Source organism: Salvelinus sp. IW2-2015, linkage group LG18, assembly GCF_002910315.2.
Source record: "Salvelinus sp. IW2-2015 linkage group LG18, ASM291031v2, whole genome shotgun sequence".
NCBI lineage: Eukaryota > Metazoa > Chordata > Actinopteri > Salmoniformes > Salmonidae > Salvelinus > Salvelinus sp. IW2-2015.
In genome coordinates, this window is record NC_036858.1 from 24,169,285 (window position 1) to 24,187,841 (window position 18,557).

Genomic DNA, 18,557 nt, shown 5'->3' on the forward strand with positions numbered 1-18,557 from the left:
TTTAGAATAAGGCTGAAACTTAACAAAATGTGGAAAAAGTGAAGGGGTCTGAATACTTTCTGAATGCACTGTACATAAGTACTAACACCCTTGAGTCAATACATGTTAGAATCACCTTTGGCAGTGATTAAAGCTGCTTTCTGGTTAAGTCTAAGAGCTTTGTACAATATTTGAACAATCTTCTTTTCAAAATTCTTCAAGCTCTGTCAAGTTGGTTGTTGATCATTGCTAGACAGCAAGTCTTGCCATAGATTTTCAAGCAGATTTAAGTCTAAACTGTTGCTTGGTAAGCAACACCAGTGTATATTTGCCCTTGTGTTGTAGGTTATTGCCCTGCTGAAAGGTGTATTTGTCTCCCAGTGTCTAGTGTAAAGCAGATTGAACCAGGTGTTCTTCTAGGATTTTGCCTGTGCTTAGCTCCATCCGTTTATTGAAAAACTCATGTTGGATTTGCCGCAAACATAAGGCTTTGCATTTAGGCCAAAAATTGTACTCCTTTGCCGTGTTCTCTTGCAGTATAACTTTAGTGCTTTGTTGCATACAGGATGCATGTTTTGTATTCTTCTTTTCACTCTGTCATTTAGGTCATTATCGTGGAGTAACTACAATGTTGTTGACCTATCCTCAGTTTCTCCCATCACAGCCATTGAACACTGTAGTCGTTTTAAAATCACCAATGGCCTAATGGTGACATCACTGAGCAGTTACGTTCCTGTCCTGCAGCTAATCTCAGAAGGACAACTATCTTTGTTGTGACTGGGTGGTTTAATACATAATTCAAGGAATAATTATTAACTGGACCATGTTTAAACAGATATTTAATGTCTGATTTGTTATTGTTACCCATCTACCAAACACTGCCCTTCTTTATGAGGCTTTCTATTATTTTTAGTTGAATCTGTGCTTGAAATTCAATACTTGACTGAGGGACTTTACAGATGTTACCTCAACTAACCTGTGCACTGGCACATTGACTCTGTACCGGTACCCCCTGTATATAGCCTCACTAGTGTTATTTTACTGCTGCTCTTTAATGATTTGTTACATTTATTTTTTACTTATCTATTTTTTACTTAACACTTATTTTTCTTAAAACTGCATTGTTGGTTAAGGGCTTGTAAGTAAGCATTTCACTGTAAGGTCTACACCTGTTGTATTCGGCGCATGTGACAAATACAATTTGATTTGATTTGTATGTATGGGGGACAGAGGAAGGGGTAGTAATTCAAAAATCATGTCAATCCCTATTATTTCACACAGTCCATGTGTTAGGTACCTCCTAAGAAGAGGTAGGTGCAGGAGTCAGGAGCAGGAGAGCAAGGAATTCCAGTTGGCACAGTCGTTMATTATAAGTCCCAACCCACCAACAACAGACGGGGAAAATCTCTCCTCCGGACCGTWCCCCTCCCAATCCACGAGGTACTGCAGGCCCCTCACCCGACACCTGGAATCCAGTATGGATCGCACTGCGTACGCCGGAGCCCCCTCAATGTCCAGGGGGGGCGGAGGGACCTCCCGCACCTCAGCTTTTTGAAGCGGACCAGCTACCACCGGCCTGAGGAGAAACACATGAAACGAGGGGTTAATATGGTAATAAGGGGGAGCTGTAACTTATAACACACCTCGTTTATTCTCCTCAGGACTTTAAATGGCCCCACAAACCGCGGGCCCAGCTTCCGGCAGGGCAGGCGGAGGGGCAGGTTTCGGGTCGAGACCCAGACCCGGTCCTCACCGCCTCACTGCGATGGCGGTCAGCACTCGCTTTCTGCCGCTCTTCGGCCCGTTTCAGGTGCACGTGGACGGCCTCCCAGGTCTCCCTCGAGCGCTTCACCCATTTCTTCACCACAGGAGCCTCGGTCTGGCTCGGATGCCACGGTACCAGGACCGGCTGATACCCCAACACACACTGAAAGGGTGAAAGGTTAGTTGAGGAGTGGCGGAGTGAGTTCTGGGCCATCTCTGCCCATGGAACGTACCTCGCCCACTCCCCTGGCCGGTCCTGGCAATACGACCGCAGAAACCTACCCACATCCTGGTTAACTCTCTCCACCTGCCCATTACTCTCGGGGTGAAAACCAGAGGTCAGGCACTCCATGAAACCCCCAGACGCTCCATGAACGCCCTCCAAACCCGGGACGTGAACTGGGAACCGCGATCAGAAACTATGTCCTCAGGCACCCCGTAGTGCCGGAAGACGTGTGTAAACAAGGCCTCCGCAGTCTGTAGGGCCGTAGGGAGACCGGGCAAAGGGAGGAGACGACAGGACTTAGAAAACTGATCCTTGCCCTGAGACGGAGGAAGATCGGTCAGAAAGTCCACCAACAGGTGTGACCAAGGCCGCTGTGGAACGGGGAGGGGTTGTAACTTCCCTCCTGGACAGGTGCCTAGGAGCCTTGCACTGAGCGCACACCGAACAGGAAGAGACATAAGCGCTCACGTCCTTAGCTAAAGTGGCCCACCAGTACTTCCCCCTAAGGCATCGCACCATCCTATCGATACCCGGATGACCAGAGGAGGGTAACGTGTGAGCCCACCGAATCAACCTGTCGCGAACACCAAGCGGGACGTACTTTTGACAAGCTGGACACTGAGGTGGAGTAGGCTCTGACCGAGATGCCCGCTCAATGTCTGCGTCCACCTCCCATGCCACCAGACAAGGCCGGAAGTATGGGGGTGGGATCGATGGACCGCTCCTCTGTATCATAAAGACGGGACAGTGCGTCTGCCTTAGCGTTCTGGGACCCTGGTCTATACGATATCGTAAAACTGAATCGGGTGAAAAACATGGCCCACCTTGCCTGGCGAGGGTTCAGTCTCCTCGCCGCCCGGATGTACTCTAGATTACCGTGGTCAGTCCAGATGAGGAAAGGGTGTTGAGCCCCCTCAAGCCAGTGTCTCCACACCTTCAGAGCTTTTACAACAGCCAGCAACTCCCGGTCCCCCACGTCATAGTTTCGCTCTGCCGGGATGAGCTTCCTCGAAAGGAAAACGCAGGGGCGAAGCTTCAGTGGCGCGCCCGAGCGCTGTGAGAGCACGGCTCCAATCCCAGCCTCGGATGCTTCCACCTCCACTATGAATGCCAAAGAGGGATCCGGATGAGCCAACACGGGAGCCTCGGTAAACAGAGTCCTCAAGCGACAAAACGCTCTGTCCGCCTCAGCCGACCACCGCAGACGCACCGGTCCCCCCTTCAGCAGTAAGGTAATGGGAGCAGCCACTTGCCCAAAACCCCAGATAAACCTCCGGTAGTAATTGGCAAACCTTAAAAACCGCTGCATCTCCTTTACCGTGGTGGGAGCATGGCCAATTACGCACAGCTGCAATGCGGTCACACTCCATCACCAACCCTGATGTGGAAATGCGATACCCCAGGAAGGAGACGGCATGTTGGGAGAACACGCATTTCTCAGCCTTGACGTACAATGGGGAGAACAAGTATTTGAAACACTGCCAATTTTGCAGGTTTTCCTACTTACAAAGCATGTAGAGGTCTGTAATTTTTATCATAGGTACACTTCAACTGTGAGAGACGGAATCTCAAACAAAAATCCAGAAAATCACATTGTATGATTTTTAAGTAATTAATTTGCATTTTATTGCATGACATAAGTATTTGATCACCTACCAACCAGTAAGAATTCCGGCCCTCACAGACCTGTTAGAAAACCTGTTAGAAAATGGAAGAAGTTCAAGATGACGGTCAATCACCCTCGGTCTGGGGCTCCATGCAAGATCTCACCTCGTGGGGCATCAATGATCATGAGGAAGGTGAGGGATCAGCCCAGAACTACACGGCAGGACCTGGTCAATGACCTGAAAAGAGCTGGGACCACAGTCTCAAAGAAAACCATTAGTAACACACTATGCCGTCATGGATTAAAATCCTGCAGCGCACGCAAGGTCTCCCTGCTCAAGCCAGCGCATGTCCAGGCCCATCTGAAGTTTGCCAATGACCATCTGGATGATCCAGAGGAGGAATGGGAGAAGGTCATGTGGCCTGATGAGACAAAAATAGAGCTTTGTGGTCTAAACTCCACTCGCCATGTTTGGAGGAACAACCGTGGAGGTGGAAACATCATTCTTTGGGGATGCTATTCTGCAAAGGGGACAGGACGACTGCACCATATTGAGGGGAGGATGGATGGGGCCATGTATCGCGAGATCTTGGCCAACAACCTCCTTCCCTCAGTAAGAGCATTGAAGATGGGTCGTGGCTGGGTCTTCCAGCATGACAACGACCCGGAACACACAGCCAGGGCAACTAAGGAGTGGCTCCATAAGAAGCATCTCAAGGTCCTGGAGTGGCCTAGCCAGTCTCCAGACCTGAACCCAATAGAAAATCTTTGGAGGGAGTATTGCCCAGCGACAGCCCCGAAACCTGAGGATCTGGAGAAGGTCTGTATGGAGGAGTGGGCCAAAATCCCTGCTGCAGTGTGTGCAAACCTGGTCAAGAACTACAGGAAACGTATGATCTCTGTAATTGCAAACAAAGGTTTCTGTACCAAATATTAAGTTTTGCTTTTCTGATGTATCAAATACTTATGTCATGCAATAAAATGCTAATTAATTACTTAAAAATCATACAATGTGATTTTCGGGATTTTTGTTTTAGATTCCGTCTCTCACAGTTGAAGTGTACCTATGATAAAAAATTACAGACCTCTACATGCTTTGTAAAATCGGCAGTGTATCAAATACTTGTTCTCCCCACTGTATAGGTCATGCTCCAACAGTCGCCCAAGTACTCTGCGCACCAGAGACACATGTGTGTGGCAGAATATATCAGAATGTCATCGATATAAGCCACGACATCCTGCCCGTACAGGTCCCCAAGAATCTCGTCTACAAAGGATTGGAAGATGGCTGGGGCATTCTTCAACCCATACGGCATGACGAGGTACTCATAATGGCCGGATGTGGTACTAAACGCTGTCTTCCACTCATCTCCTTCCCGGATACGCACCAAGTTATACGCGCTCCTGAGATCAGAAGAAGCGTGCTCRGTGAAAGGACTCAATCGCCGTAGCGATGAGAGGTAGAGGGTAACTGTACCCCACCGTAATAGAATTTAGACCTCTATAGTCAATGCACGGACGGAGACCTCCCTCCTTCTTCACAAAAAAGAAACTCGAGGAGGCGGGTGACGTGGAGGGCCGAATGTACCCATGCCTCAGAGATTCAGAGACATATGTTTCCATAGCCACCGTCTCCTGCTGTGACAGGGGATACACGTGACTCCTGGGAAGTGCGGTGTTTACCTGGAGGTTTATCGCACAATCCCCTCGTCGATGGGGTGGTAATTGGSTTGCCCTCTTTTTACAGAAMGCGATAGCCAAATCGGCATATTCGGGGGGAATGCGCACGGTGGAGATGTGGTCTGGACTCTCCACCGTCGTTGCACCGATGGAAACTCCCACACACCTACCTGAGCACTCCTCTGACCACCCCTTTAGAGCCCTCTGTTGCCACGAAATAGTGGGGTTGTGAAAGGCCAACCAGGGAATCCCCAGCACCACCGGAAACACAGGGGAATCAYTGAGGAAGAGACTAATTCTCTCCTCATGACCCCCCTGCGTAACCATGTCCAGTAGAGCCGTGGCCTTCCTGACCACCCCTGACCCTAATGGTTGACTATCTAGGGAGTGCACGGGGAAGGGTTTTTCCATCTGAACCAGGGGAATCCCTAACCTATGCGCGAAACCGGGGTCCATAAAATTCCCCGCTGCGCCTGAATCTACTAGCGCCTTATGCTGAGAATGGGGGGAAAACTCAGGGAAAGAAATCAACACATACATGCGACCAACCGGGGGCTCTGGGTGAGCCTGGTGCTGACTGACCTGGGGTGTCCGAACAGTGCTTGGCCTGCCGTCTCGACTCCCAGACGAGTCCCTCCAGCACCGGTCGGCAGTGTGCCCTCTCCYACCACACCTAGTGCAGGAAGGGGCTCCACCTCCGATCGCCCTCACTGCAGCACCCCATAACTCCATCGGGGTTGGCGCGGAGGCGCTGGGTGGTGGAACCAACAGGACCCGATCCGGCCGCCCGCGTGTAGCCAGCAAGTTGTCCAACCTTATGGACATGTCCACTAGCTGGTCCAGGGTGAGGGTGGCATCTCTGCATGCTAGCTCCGTGCGGACGTCCTCCCGTAAACTGCACCAATAGTGGTCAATCAGGGCCCTATCGTCCACCCTGCGGCCAAGGTCCTGAACTCCAGAGCGAAGTCTTGTGCGCTCCTCGTCTCCTACTGTAAACGGAACAGACGTTCACCCGCTGCTCGACCCTCAGGTGGATGGTCGAACACGGCCCGGAAGAGGCGGGTGAACTCTGGGTAGTGGTCCCTCGCCGAGTCTGGTCCATCCCAGACCGCGTTGGCCCACTCCAGAGCTTTGCTTGACAGGCAGGAGACGAGGGCGTTCCCGCTCTCACTTCCCGAAGGAGCCCGGTGAACGGTTCCCAGGTAAAGCTCCAGTTGGAGCAGAAACCCCTTGCACCCGGCAGCCGTCCCATCGTACTCCCTCGGGAGTGCGAGCCGAATACCGCTGGGGCCGGACGACGTCGGAGAAGGTGGTGGTGCTGGTTGGAGTGTGGCTGGTGGAGGGGTAGGAAGGCCACCCCTCTGCCATCTCTCCATCGTCGCCATCACTTGATCCATGGCGGTCCCCAGACGGTGGAGAATGGTGGTGTGGTGTTACACGCGCTCCTCCATGGAAGTGGAGAGCGCGTCAGCTCCTGCTAACTCCATTTAATTATGGTGCGGGATTCTGTTAGGAGAGGTAAGGGGCCCGTTCACAAAATGTGCCCCCCTCCTCACCCCCCCTAACCCCCGTGGCAGCAGCTTGAGCCTGCCATTATCCCCTCTTCAGCGATTCTCCTCGGGATTCCCGAGGAGCCACCTCCGGTGGAAGTCGTGAAACCATGTAACTTATTATGTGATTTGTTAAGCCAATCTTTTACTCCTAAACTAATTTAGGCTTGTGTAAACAAATGGGGTGAATACTTATGCAATGGCTATATAAATTCTTTAAATTTTGTAAAAGTATGTAACCATTTGTAAAATGTTCTCTTCACTTTAACATTTGAGTATTTTGTGTAGATCAATTACAAAAAAAATCACAATTAAATCTATTTCAATCCCACTTTGTAATTCAACAAAATGTGAAAAGAATCCATGGGTGGTGAATACTTATGATACCGCTGTACATTCATGCAGATGTATTCTCTCCTGCTTTGGATAAGTCACCTAGGACAGGGTTGGGTAGGGTGGTGTAGGACATAGAGTAGAACAGAGTGGAGTAGAGCATAGCAGAGTATAGGATCGAACTTAATTTGATGACAAAGGAAACGTGTTATACCTTGTATCGCATCTTGGGGCAGGAGTGGATATAGAAGCCCAGGTAGTAGTAGCACAGCTTMGGGGACTGTTTCTGGAGATGCCCGGTGAAGGCYACCTCCCTGGAGAAAAGAGAGATGTTTAAACAGATACAATGTTGGCTAACAGCATTCTATTTTCAGAGGATAAATGTAAGTTTCTCACAGAAATTGACAATTTATTATCTACTTTATTGTATTCTGTGAGTTTAGTACAAGCAGTGAGAGTGGACAGGGCCCCTGGGGTGCCATTTGGGAAGCAGCCAATGACTATATTAAAGAATGCAGTTAGTTTCTCCAGTGTTCACATTTCATTGGTCAAAAACATTGCCTTGCCTTCTAAAGCCATTGAAATGTTGAGAGTGGGGAGGTAGACAATAAGGCAAAGGAGCATGTTTACAAAGACTAAATCATTGGGAGATTTTTATACAACATCCCCTAATACAGTAAATGTCTTGGTTTATTTATTTACTTTATCGTTCTTTCATTAATTGCATCCTTTTATTTTAAGCCTATTTTCCTACCTCGCTTTCTCTCTCGCTTCTATTTCCTTCACTTTTCCATAACTAAATTCTACTCCTCTTCTCCGCCTTTTGTTTCACTCTTCCTTCCATCCCTCTTTCTTTCACCCTCTTAAATGAAGGGTGAGAGCTTCTTTTCTTCAACTTTTCTCAAGAGCGGAAAAAAATGTTAAATAAAATAGAGGCACTGGGAAATAAAAAGGGGGGTGCACAAAGAGACCCAAACAGAGTGAAAGAAGAATATAAAAGTCTAGGGGGGATGAGAAGGTGAAAAGGGGGTGGGGGGTAACGAGAGAAAGGGGGCTAGGAGAGAGGTGCGAGAAGGTCAGCCGGTTAGCTGCCAGGTTCCTGGGTTCCCATCCCCTCACCACAAAGGCTGACCGGGGGTTGAATGGGGAGGATCAGGAGAGGTAAGGGGCCCGTTCACAAAAAGTMCCCCCCTCCTCACCCCCCCTAACCCCCGTGGCAGCAGCTTGAGCCCGCCATTATCCCCTCTTCAGCGATCTGACACTCCAAAACAAGCCAATTATCTAGGCCCCCGCTTCTCTCTCTCTCTCTCTACACAGAGCCCTGCTACATATTAATGCACACTGCAGTGCTGAGCTTCAGCTCAGACTGAGGACCTAACTGTGTAGGGCTAAGCACAAACGCACACAAATGTGCACCCACCCACGCACATGCACTCATGCAAACACTCAGTCCAGAGAGACTTTAACCCAAAAATAAACAAACAAAGCCCAGACCTAGACACACAAAACAACTGTTATTTTTTACAAAACCAAATTAAACATAATCACACATTTTCACTAATACAGTCACACGCATGTACTCACACACACACTGTGTATGCACGCACACACCCACACACAAAATCACCCCAATGCCGGACACCAGCTGCCTTTTGGACAACAGTGCCTCAGGAACAATGTCCACTCCTCCAATCCCTCTTTATGCCCCTCTCCCCTTCTTCTTGGTGCCTGTCATCAGGGGAACCTCTCAACATCCCCCTCTCCTGTTGTTAACACAGAATCACACCTGAACACACTCCCCATGGAACACCCCAAGACCTCAACACACACACACTATACCTCCTATACCCCCCCCCCCCCCCCCACACACACACACTTCAGGTTGTATGGCGCAGAGTAGAAAAGTTTATTTTTTGACAGAGGAAGTCTTATGAAGTGAAATCAAACAACTAGGATGTGGTGTATGTAAACAACATGGAGGTTTTTTTCCATAGCACTGGTCTGCTTTTCCAGGGCCTCCTTTAGGCAATAAAATCAKATTTTATTGGTTACATACACGTTTAGCAGATGTTATTGCGGGTGTAGTGAAATGCTTGTGTTTCTGGCTCCGACAGTGCAGTAATATCTAACAAGTCATATCTAACAATTTCACAACATATACCCAATACACAGAAATCTAAGTAAAGAATGGAATTAATATATACATATATGGACGAACAATGTCAGAGCGGCATGGACTAAGATACAGTAGAATAATATAGAATACAGTGTATACTGTACATACGAGATGAGTAATGCAAGATGTGTAAACATTAAAGTGACTAAGACACAGTAGAATAGTATAGAATACACTACATACACTACAGTTCAAAAGTTTGGAGTCACTTAGAAATGTCCTTGTTTTTGAAAGAAAAGTTCATTTTTTGTCCATTAAAATAACATCAAATTGATCAGAAATACAGTGAAGAAGTTGTTAATGTTGTAAATTACTATTGTAGCTGGAAACGGCTGATGTTTAATGGAATATCTACATAGGCGTGTTAGCTAATCCAAGTTTATCATTTATTTTAAAAGGCTAATTGATAATTAGAAAYCCCTTTGCAATTATGTTAGCACAGCTGAAAACTGTTGTTCTGATTAAAGAAGCAATAAAACTGGCCTTCCTTAGACTAGTTGAGTATCTGGAGCATCAGCATTTGTGGGTTCAATTACAGGCTGACAATGGCCAGAAACAAAGCACTTTCTTCTGAAACTTGTCAGTCTATTCTTGTTCTGAGAAATTAAGGCTATCCAATGCGAGAAATTGCCAAGAAACTGAATATCTCATACAACGCTCTGTACTATCCCCTTTACAGATCAGCGCAAACAGGCTGTCACGTTCTGACCTTAGTTCTTTTGTATTTTCTTTGTTTTAGTTGGTCAGGGCGTGAGTRGGGTGGGTTATCTATGTTTTGTGTTTCTATGTTGGTTTTTCGTTTGGCCTGATATGGTTCTCAATCAGAGGCAGGTGTTAGTCATTTGTCTCTGATTGGGAACCATATTTAGGGAGCCTGTTTTCTGTTGTGTTTTGTGGGTGGTTGTCTTCCGTGTCTGTGTGTTCCACACGGAACTGTTTCGGTTTTTGTTCGTTCAGTTTATTGTTTTGTAATTCAGTGTTCAGTTTGTTCTATTAAAGTTTCATCATGAAACTTACCACGCTGCGCTTTGGTCCTCCTCTCTTTCTCCCAAAGAAGATCGTTACACAGGCGCTAACCAGAATAGAATGAGGAGTGGGAGGCCCTGGTGCACAACTGAGCAAGAGGACAAGTACATTAGAGTGTCTAGTTTGAGAAACAGATGCCTCACAAGTCCTCAACTGGCAGCTTCATTAAATAGTACCCACAAAACACCAGTCTCAACAGTGAAGAGGCGACTCCGGGATGCTGGCCTTCTAGGCTTAGTTCCTCTATTCAATGTCTGTGTTCTTTTGCCCATCTTAATCTTTTATTTTTATTGGCCAGTCTGAGATATGGCTTTTTCTTTGCAACTCTGCCTAGAAGGCTGTGTGATGACATGCACAAATTAATGATTGATTGATTGATGTACTGTATATTTAACTTGTTTGGGCTGCAATCCCGACACAGGTACACTTATGACAACATCCAGCTCAAGTGCAGGGCGCGAAATTCAAAATCTAGTTTGTTAAAATATTTAACTTTCACACATTAACAAGTCCAATACAGCATATGAAAGGTAGACATCTTGTGAATCAAGCCAACATGTCCGATTTTTAAAATGTTTTACAGGGAAGACAAAATATGTAAATCTATTAGCTAACCACGTCAGCAAAAGAGAGCACTTTTCTAACTCCATCAGTTTTTTACTCCGTCACTAGCTATCACTAATTCGACCAAATAAAGATATATATAGCCACTAACCAAGAAACAACTTCATAAGATGACAGTCTGATAACATATTTATTGTATAGCATATGTTTTTTTTGAAAAATGTGCATATTTATGGTATAAATCATAAATTACATTTCAGCTATAATCAGAAATTGCACCGAAAGCAGCCATAACATTTACAGACACCAACGTCAAATAACTAATTACTCATCATAAAACATATCTGAGAAATACATACTGTGCAGCAATTGAAAGACAGGATTCTTGTGATTCCAGACAATATTTCCGATTTATTAAATGTTTTACAGCGAAAACAAAATGTAGCGCTATGTTAGCATAGCCACAATAGCCAGACACACTTGGGCGCCCGCGACCAGTTGACATGCACGACAGATATATGAAATAACATTATAAATTGGGTCCCTTTAACCTTTGGCTGATCTTTCATCAGAATGTTGATCAGGGTGTCCTTTGTCCAGATGAGTCGTGTTTGGAGTCAGGATGGGCAACTTTCCCTTCTCACTTAGGCATTTGGCACTGGTCGACTTGGCACGGATTTGTCCAACGTAAAAAAAGTCAGAGAACGGAACACGGCAAAACTCCCGAAAAAAAATTCAAATAATCTGATTTAAAACTATATTTGAAAAAACATACATTACGATGATATGGTCTCATTTATCAAAATAAAAACCCAGCCGGAGATTGTTCCCGTCCAAAACAGCAGCAAAAAGAACGCAATATCACTCCCAAGTCGCGCGCTTCAGACTCCGGAAGTGGTCGGTCACGTCAAAGAAATAGCTCTTATTCAACCTCTGAAACAAGATATTCACTAAATTTCTTCTCTCATACCCTCTTGACACCCAGAGCAAGGCGTACGGAGTGTACGTAGGGTCTTACGTATAATGACCATGTATAGGCATAACGTTGAAGCGAGCATAGATTTCTGACATTCTACTTCTTGGTCAGGGAAAGTGCTGCCAAATGACTTCTGTACCACTCAGAGAAAAAATTAGAACGGTTTTAGAAACTAGAGATTGTTTTCTATCCAATATTAATATTAATATGCATATTGTAAGAGCAAAAATTGATTAAGAGGCCGTTTGAAAATTGGCACATATTTTCCAGTTTTTTCCAATACGCCCCTGAGCCATAACAGGTTTTAAGTAGCTCTTCATGCCAATAAGTAAAGTTACGCTAAAACAGCTACAGTAACAAAATGCATTTTCGTTTCTTGGAATAGAAACACGTTGTACAGTGCCATATTTTCCTAATGGAAACCCTTAGGCCCTACAGTTACATCGGCTACAGTACGAACTGCATTTAAATTTTTCTTGGAATATAAAAAACCATAATATTCATAAAATGAATTAAGCTACATTTCATAAAAAAACAATCCCATATAGTCTGTTCTATTCAATGCTCCCTTTGACGCTTCAGCTACATCTCCATGTCATTTCAATAACTTAGCTTCTCAAGATGCCTTCTGGTGGCAACTAGCTGTCACGAATCCCGTTTCCTGAGTCGTTTTTTGCCTGTGTTCTGTCCTGGAGTGTTTTTCCGGCGTCCTGGAACGCACCCTGTCTGGTTGCCGGGCAATGTAGCCAGTTGGGAGTTCTGATTACCCGCACCTGTATCCCATCAGCTATCTGCACACCTGGTCCTGATCATCATCTCTCCTCTTCATAAGCCCGGACCTGACATCCTTCCCTGCCGGATCGTTAGCCATGAACAGTATGTTGTGCCATAGTATCAGCCTCAAGTTGGATAGAATTTGTTTTGTTGTTTTTTACGTATTGCTTGCCTTAAACTTACCTCCGTTTGTTTTGTCTTCAGTTACTCACCGGGATCATTTACCCCATTCCCGCCTGGTCGTCGAGGGATTCCGCTACCCCATTGGATTCACCTATTTACTCCCATCAACTCACCACCGCTGCCCGCTACGCCACCTGGATATATCTACCCATTCACATTCACTTGTAAATAAATACTCAACTTCTTCCTATTCTCCTTGTCCTGGTCTGCTTCTGGTTCGATTTTGAAAGAACGTGACACTAGCACTAACTACCATTGTGGCAACAATGGCTGACACTTAAATAACGTGCCATAGAATTTTGCGGCAGCCCGCAAGCTGTGTATGACGCAACTTTTAAAGGAAGAACCACTGTATGCAGAAATATGTTTTTAAAAGCTTTCTCACATTATTGGGCTACACTTTACAGGAAGTGGCAGATGTGTGTGTACAGTGAGAGTGTGTGTGTGGTGTGTGTGTGTGTGTGTGGTGTGTGTGGGTGAGGGAGTGCACAAACTGCATCATGACAAACGAGAGGAGTATTTACCTACCTAGTCAGGTATACCTTCAAGAGAGCGATAGACTGAGAAACAGAGAGAGAGAGAGAAGGGTAAATGGGGAAGAAGGAGAAAAGAGGGAATAAAGAAGAGAGAAATGGGGATCAGGGATGATGAGGAAAAACATAGGAGCGAGAGAGTGGGTGAGAAGGGAAAGAGAGAGAGTGGTAACGTRCACAAAGCTGTGAATGATCAGAAAGATAAGGCAAGAAAGGCCTTCTATGTCATCAAAAGGAACATAAAATTCGACATACCATTTAGGATCTGGCAAAAAAACTACTTGAATCAGTTATAGAACCCATTCCACTTTAAGGTTGTGAGGTCTAGTGTCCGCTCACCAACCAAGAATTCACGAAATGGGACAAACACCCAATTGAGACTCTGCTTGCAATGTAATTGAGACTCTGTGTACAACGTAAAACACCAAATAATGCAGGCAGAGCAGAATTAGGCGGATACCCGCTAATGACCAAAATCCAGAAAAGAGACATTAAATTCTACAACTACCTAAAAGGAAGCGATTCCAAAACCTTCCATAACATTGCCATCACCTACAGAGAGATGAACCTGGAGAAGAGTCCCCTAAGCAAGCTGGTCCTGGGGCTCTGTTRACAAACACAAACGGACTACACAGAGCCCCAGGACAGCAACACAATTAGACCCAACCAAATCATGAGAAAACAAAAAGATAATTACTTGACATTGGAAAGAATCAACAAAAATACTGAGCAAACTAGAATGCTATTTGGCACCTGTACATAGCCCATCTATAAATAGCCCAAACAATTACCTCATCCCCTACTGTATTTATTTACTTATTTATTTTGCTCCCTTGCACCCCAGTATTTCTACTTTGCACATTCACCTACTGCAAATCTACAATGCCAGTGTTTTAATTGCTATATTGTATTTACTTCGCCACCGTGGCCTTTTTATTGCCTTTACCTCCCTTATCTCACCTCATTTGCTCACATTGTATAAAGACTTGTTTTTGTACTGTATTATTTACTGTATGTTTGTTTTACTCCGTGTGTAACTCTGTGTTGTTGTATGTGTCGAACTACTTTGCTTTATCTTGGCCAGGTCGCAGTGACAGAATACCTGACCACCGTGACTGACCAAAACTTAAGGAAAGCTTTCAGTATGTACAGACTCAGTGAGCATAGCCTTGCTATTGAGAAAGCCTATCTTCTCTTCAGCGGCCTATGTGCACACTGCCCACAAAATGAGGTGGAAACTGAGCTGCACTTCCTAACCTCCTGCCAAGGAGGTTAGGAATTATGACCATATTAGAGACACATACTTCCCTCAGATTACACAGACCCACAAAGAATTTTAAAACAAAGCCAATTTTGATAAACTCACATATCTATTGGATGAAATACCACAGTGTGCAATCACAGCAGCAAGATTTGTGACCTGTTGCCTCAAGAAAAGGGCAACCAGTGAAGAACAAACACCATTGTAAATACAACCCATATTTGTTTATTTTTTCAGTTTTGTACTTTAACTATTTGCACATTGTATATAGCAATAATATGACATTTGAAATGTCTCTATTCCTTTGGAACTGTTGTGAGAGTAATGTTTACTGTTGATTTATATTGTTTACTTCTCTTTTGTTTATCTATTTCACTTGCTTAGGCAATGTGAACATGTCTCCCAATAACAGAAAGAGACAAGGAGAGGAGTGACAAATCAGGCAGAAAGGGAAGAGAGAGCTGGGTAAAAAAGAAAAGAGCACTGCCAGACGTGGAGCTAGATCCACAGCTAGATCCCCACTGACCTGAGTGCAGAGTAGGAGCCCAGCGATAGAGAGGCYAAGTCGCGGTGGTAGTACAGGTAGACGGAGGACACGCAAGTGGGCAGGATGTCCACCACCCCAATCGCCACAATGCGGCCGTCCAGCCAGTACTGCTGGTAGAAGGAACCGTAGCCCACCTCAGAAACCGTTCGTAGGCATCTCCGCCTGGTGTGTGGGAGAGAGAGGGGGATGGATGGATGGAGGGAGACAGATTAAGAGAGAGAGAGGGAGGGGGAGAGAGAGATGGATGGATGGAGGTTAAATATCAAATAAAAATAACAGATGTAAACTATCAGTGAAATACTTACTTACAGACCCTTCCTAACAATTCAGAATACAATAAAAACCAATAGGGAAAAAATAGTAGCACAAGGAATAAATACACAATTATCAATGATTGCTTGACTATATAATTGGGGTACCAGTGCTGAGTCGATGTGCAGGGTTACAAGGAAATTGAGGTAGATCTATACATATAGGTAGGGGTAAAGTGACTAGGCAGCAAGGAACAGCGCATTCGGAAAGTATTCAGAAAGTTACAGCCTTATTCAAAAATGGATTAAATAAAACATTTTCCTCAATCTACACACAATACAGAGTGACAAAGTGAAAACAGGTTATAACATTTTGAAAATGTATCAAAAATAAAAATGAGAAATACCTTATTATTTAGACACTTTGCTATGAGACTTGAAATTGAGCTCAGGTGCATCCTGTTTCCAAAGATCATCCTTGAAATTTTTCTATGACTTGATTGGAGTCCACCTGTGGTAAATTCAATTGATTGGACATTATTTGGAAAGGCACATACCTGTCTATATAAGGTCCCACAGTTGACAGTGCATGTCAGAGCAAAAACCAAGCCATGAGGTTGAAGTAATTGTCTATAGAGCTCTGAGACAGGATTGTGTCGAAGTACAGAATCTGGGGAAGGGTACCAAAATATTTCTGCAGCATTGAAGGTCCCCAAGAACACAGTGGCCTCCATCATTCTTAAATGGAAGAAGTTTGGAACCACCAAGACCCTTCCTAGAGCTGGCCGCCGTGAAGGTCCTTGGTCGGGGAGGTGACCAAGAACTCGATTGTCAATGACAGAGCACCAGAGTTCCTCTGTGGAGATGGGAGAACCTTCCAGAAGGAAAACCATCTCTGCAGCACTCCACCAATTAGGCCTTTATGGTAGAATGGCCAGATGGAAGCCACTCCTCAGTAAAAGGCACATGACAGCCCGCTTGGAGTTTGCCAAAATGCACCTAAAGGACTGACTATGAGAAACAAGATTCTCTGGTCTGAGGAAACCAAGACTGAACTCTTTGGCCTGAATGCCAAGCGTCACATCTGGAGGAAACCTGAAACCCTCCCTACGGTGAAGCATGGTGGTGGCAGCATCATGCTGTGGGGATGTTTTTCAGTGGCAGGGACTGGGAGACTTGTCAGGATTGAGGGGAGGATGAACGGAGCAAAGTACAGAGAGATCCTTGATGAAAACCTGCTCCAGAGCGCTCAGGACCTCAGACTGTGGCAATGGTTCACCTTCCAACAGGACAATGACCCTAAGCACACAACCAAGACAACGCAGGAGTGCCTTCGGGACAAGTCTCTGAATGTCCTTGAGTGGCCCAGCCAGAGCCCGGACTTGAACCCGATCGAACATGTCTTGAGAGACCTGAAAATAGCTGTGCAGAGACATTCCACATCCAACCTAACAGAGCTTGAGAGGATCTACAGAGAAGAATGGGAGAAACTCCTCAAATACAGGTGTGCCAAGCTTGTAGCGTCATACCCAAGAAGGCTCGAGGCTGTAATCGCTGCCATAGGTGCGTCAATATAGTACTGAGTAAAGGGTCTGAATACTTATGTAAATGTGAGTTTAATATTTTTAATACATTTCCACAAATTTCAAAAAAATTGGTTTGCTTTGTCATTATGGGGTATTTTGTGTTTAGAATAAGGCTGTAACGTAACAAAATGTGGAAAGAGTCAAGGGGTCTGAATACTTTCTGAATAGACAGTAGCAGCAGCATATGTGATGAATGTGGAAGTGTGTATGTGGCGAATGTGTGCCTGTGTGTACGTGTTATGTGTGGGTAGAGACCAGTTRGGGTGCATAGAGTCAAAAATAGTTAATGCAAAAAGGTAGTCCAGGTAGCTACCTGATTAACTATTTAGCAGTCTTATGGCTTGGAGGTAGAAGCTGTTCAGGAGCCTTTTGGTCCCAGACCTCACGCTCCGGTACCATTTGCCGTGCGGTAGCAGAGAGAACAGTATGACTTGGGCGGCTGGAGTCTTCAACATTTTTTAGGGCATTTCTCTGACACCGCCTGGTATAGAGGTCCTGGATAGCAAGGTGCTTGACCCCAGTGATGTACTGGGCCGTATGCACTACCCTCTGTAGTGCCTTGCAATCGGATGAAGAGCAGTTGCCATTCCAAGTGGTGATGTATTCAGTGAAGATGCTCTCAATTGTGCAGGTGTTTCACTTTGAGGATCTGAGGGCACATGCCACATTTTTTTCAGCCTTCTGAGTGGGAAGAGGTGTTGTCGTGTCCTCTTTACGACTGTGTTGGTGTGTGAGGACCATGATAGGTTCTTCGAAATGTGGAGGAACATGAAGCTCTCGACCGTCTCCACTACAGCCCTGTCAATGTGAATCGGAGCGTGTTCGGCCCTCCATTTCCTGTAGTCCACGATAAGCTCCTTTCTCTTGCCCACGTTGAGGGAGAGGTTGTTATCCTGGCACCACACTGCCAGGTCTCTCACCTCCTCCCTATAGGCTCTCTCATCATCGTTGGTGATCAGGCACACCACCGTCTTGTCATCAACAAACTTGATGGTGAACGGCCCAGTACATCACTGGGGCCAAGCTTCCTGCCATCCAGGTCCTCTATACCAGGCGGTGTCAGAGGAAGGCCCTAAATATTGTCAAAGACTCCAGCCACCCTTGTCATAGACTGTTCTCTATGCTACTGCACAGCATGCGGTACCGGAGCACCAAGTCTAGGTGCAAGAGGCTTCTAAACAGCTTCTACCCCCAAGCCATAAGACTCCTGAACACGTAATCAAATGGCTACCCAGACTATTTGCATTGCCCCCCCCCCCTTTTATGTCGCTGCTACTCTCTGTTGTTATCATCTATGCATAGTCACTTTAACAACTCTAGCTACTGTACATGTACATATACCTCAACTAACCGGTGCCCCCGCACATCGACTCTGTACCGGTACCCCCCTGTATATAGTCTCACTATTGTTATTTTACTGCTGCTATTTAATTACTTTAATTTCTTATTCTTATCCATATTTTTTTAAACTGCATTGTTGGTTAGGGGCTCATAAGTAAGCATTTCACTGTAAGGTCCTGTTGTATACCTGTTGTATTCGGC

The 18,557-nt window shown here is 45.6% G+C and overlaps 1 pseudogene; it reads right to left on the reverse strand.

The window, feature by feature from the left end:
* LOC139029197 (arginyl-tRNA--protein transferase 1-like) overlaps positions 1 to 18,557 on the reverse strand; it is a 196,177-nt pseudogene that overhangs the window by 94,964 nt on the left and 82,656 nt on the right.